Source organism: Triticum urartu, chromosome 4A (genome assembly GCF_056163025.1).
Source record: "Triticum urartu cultivar PI428250 chromosome 4A, HENAU_Tu73, whole genome shotgun sequence".
NCBI classification, from domain to species: domain Eukaryota; kingdom Viridiplantae; phylum Streptophyta; class Magnoliopsida; order Poales; family Poaceae; genus Triticum; species Triticum urartu.
In genome coordinates this window covers 5,143,847-5,152,535 of record NC_141876.1, presented here as the reverse complement: position 1 = coordinate 5,152,535, position 8,689 = coordinate 5,143,847, and the positions used below count along the sequence as shown (strand labels likewise).

Below are 8,689 nucleotides of genomic sequence, written 5' to 3'. Positions count from 1 at the left end.
TTACTTCAGACTTATAGTTATTCTCTGCTGACTGAATCCGTCGTTTGTAGCATACAATTGTTGGAAATGTGTAAATGGTGCTGCTTGGTAATACAGAGGACTCATTAATTTTAACTGCATGTTTCTCTTCAGTACCAGCTAAAAGCGTGAGCAAACCCTGCAACTACTTCCGAGAGAGCAATGGAAATCTATCTAGTTTTTGCGCTGGACTAAGGGTGATCCCAAGATCCATCTCTTATCAGATCCAGCCTATTCAAGGTACTTACCTGATTCCAGCTACACCACACTTTCTAGCCATGTTTTTCTCTCTGATACTGTTGATCTTGTGCATTTCCGTTTGAATTGTTGGTGTTTGAGTTCAAGGTAAATACTACATTATTTTTATTTCAAGCCAAATTAGAGTGCACTATCTTCTAGTTTGCAGGCCACATTTTCCCTTTAGATTTGTTACCGGTGTCTAGGGACTGAATGTGATTATCCTTCCTGTTAGCATGAGGTTTTTTATGTGAAAAAACGAGGTAGTAATACATAGGACTAATTTCTATTTGCATGCTTCTTTTTAGTGCCAGCTCAAGAGTGTGCGCACCCTGCAACAAATGGCGGGGGTTCTGGATGCTTTGGCATCCTACGTGACCAGCATGCTTGCTGAAATGGCCAAAGAGGAGGTGGCCATGCTCATCGGCGTATCCGACGGGATAACAGACCTGAGCATCAAGCTTGGGGACCTCAAGAATTTCCTTGCTGATGCTGATAGGAGGAACATCACCGATGAGAGTGTGCGGGGGTGGGTGGGTGAACTGAAGCGTGCCATGTACCTAGCCACCGACATCGTCGACCTATGTCAGCTCAAGGCCATGGAGCAAGGTCAAACAAAGGACAGGGGGTGCCTTAACCCTCTGCTCTTTTGCATGCGGAATCCCATCCATGCTCATGACATTGGCACCCGCACAAAGAAACTCAACCAAAATTTGGATGATATTTGCAAGAGGGGCAAGAGTTTGAAATTTATCAAGCTAGAAGCCTACGAAGACCAAAATACAACCCGATCTCTCGCCACTAACCGCAAAACTGATTCGTTGATCGAGCGGTCAGGTGCAGTTGGTGCGAAGATCGAGGAGGACCTGAGGGCACTTGCGGAGGTACTTACAAGGGAGGCTGCTAGCAACAAGAGTGATTGCTTCATGGTGGTCGCCATTGTTGGTGTCGGCGGGATTGGGAAGACCACCCTCAGCAAGAAGGTCTTCAATGATGATAGTATCAAAGGCAAGTTCACTAAGAAGATATGGCTTAGCATCACCAAAGATTTCAATGATGTTGAGCTATTGAATAAGGCTATCATCGCCGTTGGTCAAGACCTACCTGCAGCTGGAGGAGCTCGAGACAGAGACCTACTTGTCGGTGCTCTCAGTAATGCCATCAGGGACAAGAAGTTCTTTCTTGTACTAGATGACATGTGGGGTGTCGATGCATGGGACAAATTTACTGATGGCTCCTTTTAGCTACGGTGGTCCCAGTAGCAAAGTCCTTGTTACCACAAGACATGACACGGTTGCCCTAAGCATGAAAGCTGTGCACTATCACCATGTTGACAAACTAAGTGCTAAAGATGCATGGTTATTGCTCAAGAAGCAGGTCAGCATACATACTTACTAGCAGTCACCTCTTATTACACTTAATATTTAATAATCTAGCAGTACTAAAGCACTGTTTGATAAATACTACAGCATGTACTAGTGCTAATTTGTTGTGAATAGGCAGTACACAAACTGATGCTTGTGAACAGTGGGCTTTGTGTGTTCAACACATTAAACTTCATGCACTTTCGATGCTTCCTTCAATCTATATGTGTAATAGTCCACCATGCACATGTGATACATTATGTGAAGTTAACAACTTATTTGAATAACTATATTGAAATGTACCTTTATTATTACAACATACATATGCAGCTATAGACGAAGATATCAATTTTTCTTGGCACTTCAAATTAGGTATTATAATGACCACCTTTTTGTTAGTATATCTCAACGATCTAGCAACTGCGTGAAAAAAACAGTGCCACTAGACACTGCAAATGCAGTGTGTGTCTGTTATTAACTATATATTTTTTTTGCAAATATTAACTATATATTTCTACTCCTTGCAGGTAGTCACAACAGAAAAAGATGAACCCGAGATTGAGATTCTAAAGGATATTGGCTTGCAGATTATAGAAAAGTGTGATGGTCTACCACTTGCTGTAAAGGTGATGGGAGGGCTATTATGCCAGAGGGAGAAAAATCAACGTGCTTGGCAAAAGGTTCTAAACGGTGATTTATGGTCAGTATCTCAAATGTCAGAAGAGCTAAATTATGCAATATGTCTTAGCTATGAGGACTTACCATCTTGCTTGAGGCAATGCTTTCTGCACTTCTCCCACATACCTATAGTTTTACCGTCAGATGTGATTGTCGGCATGTGGATCAGTGAAGGGTTTGTACACGGAAACACAGATGAATTAGAAGAATTGGGACATCAGTACTATAGGCAACTGATACTAAGGAACCTTATAGAGCCAACTCCATATGGTATTGGACAATATCTTTGCAGCATGCATGATGTTGTTCGCTCATTTGCTCAATTTGTAGCTAGAGATGATGCGCTGATAGTTCATAAAGGAGAAAAAATGAACACGGAACTTAGTTTGCAAGGGTTTCTTAGGTTGTCCATAGAAACCAAAGGAATGGAATCAGATGAATGTGAGTGGAGAAGTTTACGAGAGCATAAATCACTTAGATCATTGATGTTAATTGGGAATTTGAAGATTCATTCGGGTGATTCATTGGAAACATTTTCAAGCCTACGGATGCTACATATAGAATCCACAAAGTTTGCTGTCTTGGCCGAATCTCTGTATCAGCTTAAACACTTGAGGTATCTAACATTAAAAAAGTGCAATGACCTAAATAGGCTGCCCGAGAACATCCATAGGATGAAATTCTTACAACACATTAGTCTTGAGGATTGTGAGAGTGTAGTGAAACTTCCCCATAGCATTGTGAGGTTACATGAACTGAGACATCTTGATCTTGATGGCACATGTGTAAATAGTATGCCCAAAGGGTTATGTGCTCTCATGAATTTGAGGACACTATATGGGTTCCCAGCCAATGTGGATGGTGATTGGTGTAGTCTGGAAGAGCTTGGGCCTCTTTTAAAGCTTAGGGCCATTGGATTAGTGAATCTACAGAATGTTTGAGATGCCTTATTCGCTACAAAGGTCAGGCTTGGTGAAAAGGTCAATCTTATCATTCTGAGCCTCGACTGCAGGAGTCGACATGGCAGCAATGAATTGATCAAAGATGGAGTGTCTGAGAAGGACCAAGGAATGATTGAGAAGGTGTTTGATGGCCTCTATCCTCCGCCTTGCATAGAAGATATTCGTATCGACAACTATTATGGGTGCCAGCTCCCAAGATGGATGAGGGACACATCAACGACACTCCTCAAGTCCTTGAAGTTTCTAATGCTGCACGACCTGGCTTGCTGCACTCAACTCCCCGATGGACTGTGCCAGCTCCCTTGTTTGGAGTTCCTACAGGTACGAAGGGCTGTAGCAGTCAAGCGTGTGGGTCCTGAATTTGTGCAGCCCAGTAGTCACCATCATCATCCTTCATCCCGGGTTGTGGTTGCTTTTTCAAGACTGCACAAGATGGTCTTGGATGAAATGGTGGAATGGGAGGAGTGGGAGTGGGAGGAGGAAGTGCAAGCTATGCCTGTCTTGGAGGATCTTCTTATTCAGAGTTGCAAATTGAGGTGTATCCCTCCTGGCCTTGCCACACATGCAAGGGCTTTGAAAAAGTTAACCATATACACCATACAGGGCCTTCAGTCTGTTGAGGACTTTGCTTCCGTAGTCGAGCTTGACCTATTTAACTTACCCAACCTGACTAATATCTCCAATTTCCCCAAGTTGCAAAAGCTTGGGATCGATTGCTGCCAGAACCTTGAGTCTCTGCAGGGGATGGATCAACTCCGAAGACTCGTGTTGACAGTTCACTATGACAAACCAATCCCGTCATACCTGCAAACTGTAAAGCCAAGTCATTTGTTGTTAGACTGCGGCCCAGAGGCACTCGCTTGCATGGCTTTGGGAAAAACTGGTCTCGTGTGGGACAAGTTCGGTCATATTCAGCGTGTCGAGGCTTATGCAGATGATCTTGGTGAACATATTGAAAAGAATTGGCACCTATTTTACACAAGCGAGCCGTACAGCATGGTGACAAACATCGACCCACAGGTAACATATATTGTTAACTCATTGCTCTTCCAGTATGGGTTGCTAATCTATTTTCTTGATCTCCTATCGTTGATTCCATCTCATCATAGTAGTTCACTGGTACATGCTGAAGCCTGAATATGCACCTCCCACTGTTTGGTTTTGCTTGGCAGGAGTTTGAATCAGGATCTGAAGACGAGGAGGATGTAGCGACTCTAGTCTAGAGGAGGAAGGAGTGGTAGCAAATTAAGGAGGCAAGAGCATTGTTAATTTCGCGCTGCTAGCTACGTACAGTATGTACAGGAACAGCAAGATGAGAAACTTCAACCCCCAGGTAATATATATATATATATATATATATATTAGGGGTTTATATATATATTAGTTAATCTATTTCTGAATCTCTTGTTGTTGATTCCATTCCATCTTAGTAGTTCAGTGGTATACATATGGTAGAGCCTGAATATGCACTTGCCACCATTTCGTTTTGCTTGGCAGGAGTTGTCATGATCGGAAACAGAGTGTGAAGACGTCGAGGATGTAGAAGACAGCCAAGACCAATGACCCTGCCTTGACTCTTGGAGAGGAAGGAGTGACAAGTTAAGGAGGCAGCAACATTCCATTGTTAACTTCCCGCTAGCTCACACAACTTGGCGTGCAGCAAGATTAGTCTAGTAGCTTGCTCCCAGTTTTGTATCCCTCCCAATTTTCTTTGGTTCCTAGTACTAGCAGTGGTTATTTAATTTGGCCTGTATATATGTATATAAGTTAGCTATAGACACCTGCTGGGGACATTAACTGCATGTACCACTGAAGATGGTCTATCATTCGATCCATAAAGAAAGAACCTTTTTGTACTATCAATTCTGACTCCAGGTTGAGACATATGAGAGGAAGGGGTGACAGAATTATTGGTGTCTATTTGTTTGTTGGAAAATATGCATAGACAGAGCCCATAACACAACTGCATATGCATACTAGTTGTCAGTTTTTTCTTGTACCGTGACTTTAGAGCTAGCATATTTCACCTAACTATGAACTGAAAGCTAGCATTACTTACCCTTGATTAACATCTTGATCCAGCAAGAATTCAGGTTTTGAAAATGAAACAGAGCAAAAATAGGGCACTACACAAGTAGCCCTTCCTGGTTTCCACTTGCACAACCAGGGGGCTTTTGTCACTTTATTTCTTTCGTAGGTTTGGTTCTGAAACTTCACACTGATTGACAACAGTAGCACTCAAACAAAACTCAGATAGGCATGTAACCAGATTCTACAACTGAATCTGTAACCAAATTCAGACAAGTAGGCAAAGCAAATTCGGTCCTCACTTACTTGTAGCAGAACGGAGTTGACGAAGTCAGCCAGGTTGACCGACGTACGCAAATCTGCTCCGGTCCATGAAGCCACCTGGTGCTTCCCAGGTCGATGGCCGAACCTGAGTTTTATTTGTATACCAGAGCTGGCTGAATCTGAATATATTTCGCCGGTGGGCCGCAAATCTGCTGCCGTTTCTTGTGCTATGTCAGTCAGTGTTGATAGTCAGTTTGTGTAGCTGAACTTCAAACAAGTTCTCGATTACACAATAAACTGAGTACATGTTGGTTTCTAAAGGTAGAATTTGGGACTTCGAGAAGAAGGTGTCGGGAACGAGTGGAAAAAGAAAGAGGAACAGAGGTTGTCTTCTATTTACACATGCCTCTCACCTAGGCATCGCTTTTCGACAAAATACCAGCCGCTTCAAAGAACCCAAGTAGCCATCTCAAATCGGTGGTTGGCGTCCGTTTGCGCCTGGGCGCCACGGACTCTTCTCCAGTAGCTTGGGCCATGAGCCATGACACATTAGTGCTCCTTTTGAGCTCGTGGATAGATGAAAAAAAATGCCAACTGCAGTGTGAGCAGCCGTTACAGGTTTGGTGGGTGGCCAACTTCTCTATTTGTACTCGTAGACAAATACTACATTTCCTTTTTTGTGGGCAAATTTTAACATGGTCTCTCTTACCTCTTATTTTTACATGTGAGGTAAGAAGGTAAGAGTCAATCAAGCCATTCATTGATGAGATCAACGGCTAAGATCTATTTTATACTCTTACCTCTCATGTGAAAAGAGAGGGTAAGAGGGACCATGTTAAAACTGCCTTGAAGGCGGTAATATGAAGTACTGATCTTTTAATTAAACTATTGAAGGCGGTAATGAGCATTCATTCATTGCATGTCAACTTTGTGTAGCAGCACATTCACATGATATATATAATCCAACAGTGGTGCGAGCGGTGAAGTGAGCTTAACTAGGTGGGTGCACAAGGATGATATTGAGCGGCTCATATCAGTTGTTTGAAATAAGATTCATTATATTAAAATCTAGCTAGGATTTGGATGCATCAAGAAGGGGAGGAGAATGTCCCTTTGAATTTTCGAAGTCAATGGTGATGGTGAACGGAAGGAAGGATGTGTAGGTATCCTTGGTTGAAATGCAAAGAGAGACTATCATGTGCATAGCCCATCCCATCTGTCACGAATATTTTCTGGGAAACACAGTGACATAGACACACATGTGCCAGGTGCGGTACGTCGATAGGAGAAGGCAATAGGTGTCTCGTCCAACAGCAAGGAAAAACAATGGTGAGGTGAGGGCTGTAGAGGACGAAGAAAAGGGATGAATCATTGGCACCAAGGCCGCAGATCAATGGACGCGAGATGTGGCCGCAATCACGCACTGATCATCTTACCTTGGAAGAACAGGCAACAACAGAGTGCGAGAGTGCTTAGAAGGGTGTGCGTGAAATATGAAGTGCACTCGAAATCTATAACATCTTGCGTTGACAGGAAGTTTGTTCCTCTAGTTCAATTAAAATATTGAGATTGAGATAAAGCACTTGGAAGGTTCCTCACAGTCACACTGATTGAGATTGAGATAAAGCACTAGGAAGCCTAAAACTGAGATAAAGCACTAGGAAGGTTCACCTTGTTGCATGATTGTGAGGAGTTCCGTGTGAGTCATGCATGTCTCCTCTTTGGATGGAGACCATGGCGGTTCCGCATTGTGTTCTTGCAGGCGATATTATCCGAATATCTATCTACAAGCTGCTGACTAGAACACTGCTTTGTGTTCGGGGTGATTTTTTTTATTCTGACCTTTATTGATGGGACTTAGCAATGAATAAATTGTGTTGTTAACGTGTTGAAGTGTTGCCTCCATGCTGATGTTCCGACCTTTATTTGTCGGTCTCGACATTTAGATGAAAATCCGTGTCCTGGCTGGATACAACAAGAAGTCGTTTTGTAAGGCGTTAATATGGAAGAAGTTTTTCTTAAATGACATGGCTTGAGTGGACTGCTGGTGTCAAGTGATTTCTATGCTGCTCGCTTAAATCTCAGGTTTAGGCTTTCCATGGCAGTTTTCTTCGTTGAAGTAGATTTAATTAATTATGCCAGACGACATACGATTCTCACTTCCCCGATTAAATGTGTAGAGTGGCTTCAGTGATATAGAAGTTGGCATTGAGATCCCTATTAGGTTAAGCCGATATCTTCTTCGGAGCATGTACATCAACCAACCCTTCGCTCCTATGTTTTCTTGCAATATTGACATGTATTCATGGTTTCAAGGTTCACATGCATCTTCTATTACTATAAACCTTGCCATGTCCCCGTGCTGGAAGAAAAAAAAAGACAATGACACCAACGTCCTCGAAGAGGTGAAATAATACATTGACATGTTCATACACGCCTCGATGGATGAGCACAAGACCTGCTGCTTCAAGAACACCATTCACAAGGTATTTGTGCCGACACTAAAACTCACGACTTTGCTCGTTCTAGCTTGTTTTCTCTTGCCAATGTTAATGATGAAGCCATTTTTGCTTCGTGCTGATCAGATATATGGGACGCCAATACTTGGCGCATAGAAGTCAGATGCTGCGTAGGGTCAAGATGAAATGGAAAGCACTTCGCCTCTACAGACTAGCGTGTCTCTGTAGAGGAATGTGTTGGCTTTAAGATTACATAGCTGCACGATAGAGGAATGGTGTCCGCTTTTTGCTTTCTGAATCGCTGCTTCTTGAATCAAGAGCCTTTGGTTCTTGCAGATGGAGGATTTGGCAAATCCAAATGGCGTAACTGAAGTTTCCAGATACACATGTGGTTGTTCGGCGGACATTGCCCAGATGCACTATGCAAATCTAAATGGCTAACTGTTGTTTCTGACGCAGTCCATTCTCTAAGGGAGTAATTAACATTGATGAAGATGTGATAAGTCAAATATACCTAACTCTGGGCTTTTACCAGGTAATTATAAAGACAATACACGTCTATTTATATTACTAGAGATGCTATAAACCTTGATGCTACAGTACCATGAATTTACTATAACATAGCGACATGATAAATATCTGACTGCGCCATTCTTTCCAATTAGTTATACTGCAACTA

The 8,689-nt window shown here is 42.6% G+C and overlaps 1 pseudogene; it reads left to right on the top strand.

Annotated features, from left to right (window-relative positions):
* Window positions 1-587: 587 nt before the first annotated feature.
* On the top strand, window positions 588-4,586 carry LOC125508615 (putative disease resistance protein RGA1; annotated as a pseudogene).
* Window positions 4,587-8,689: the final 4,103 nt, after the last annotated feature.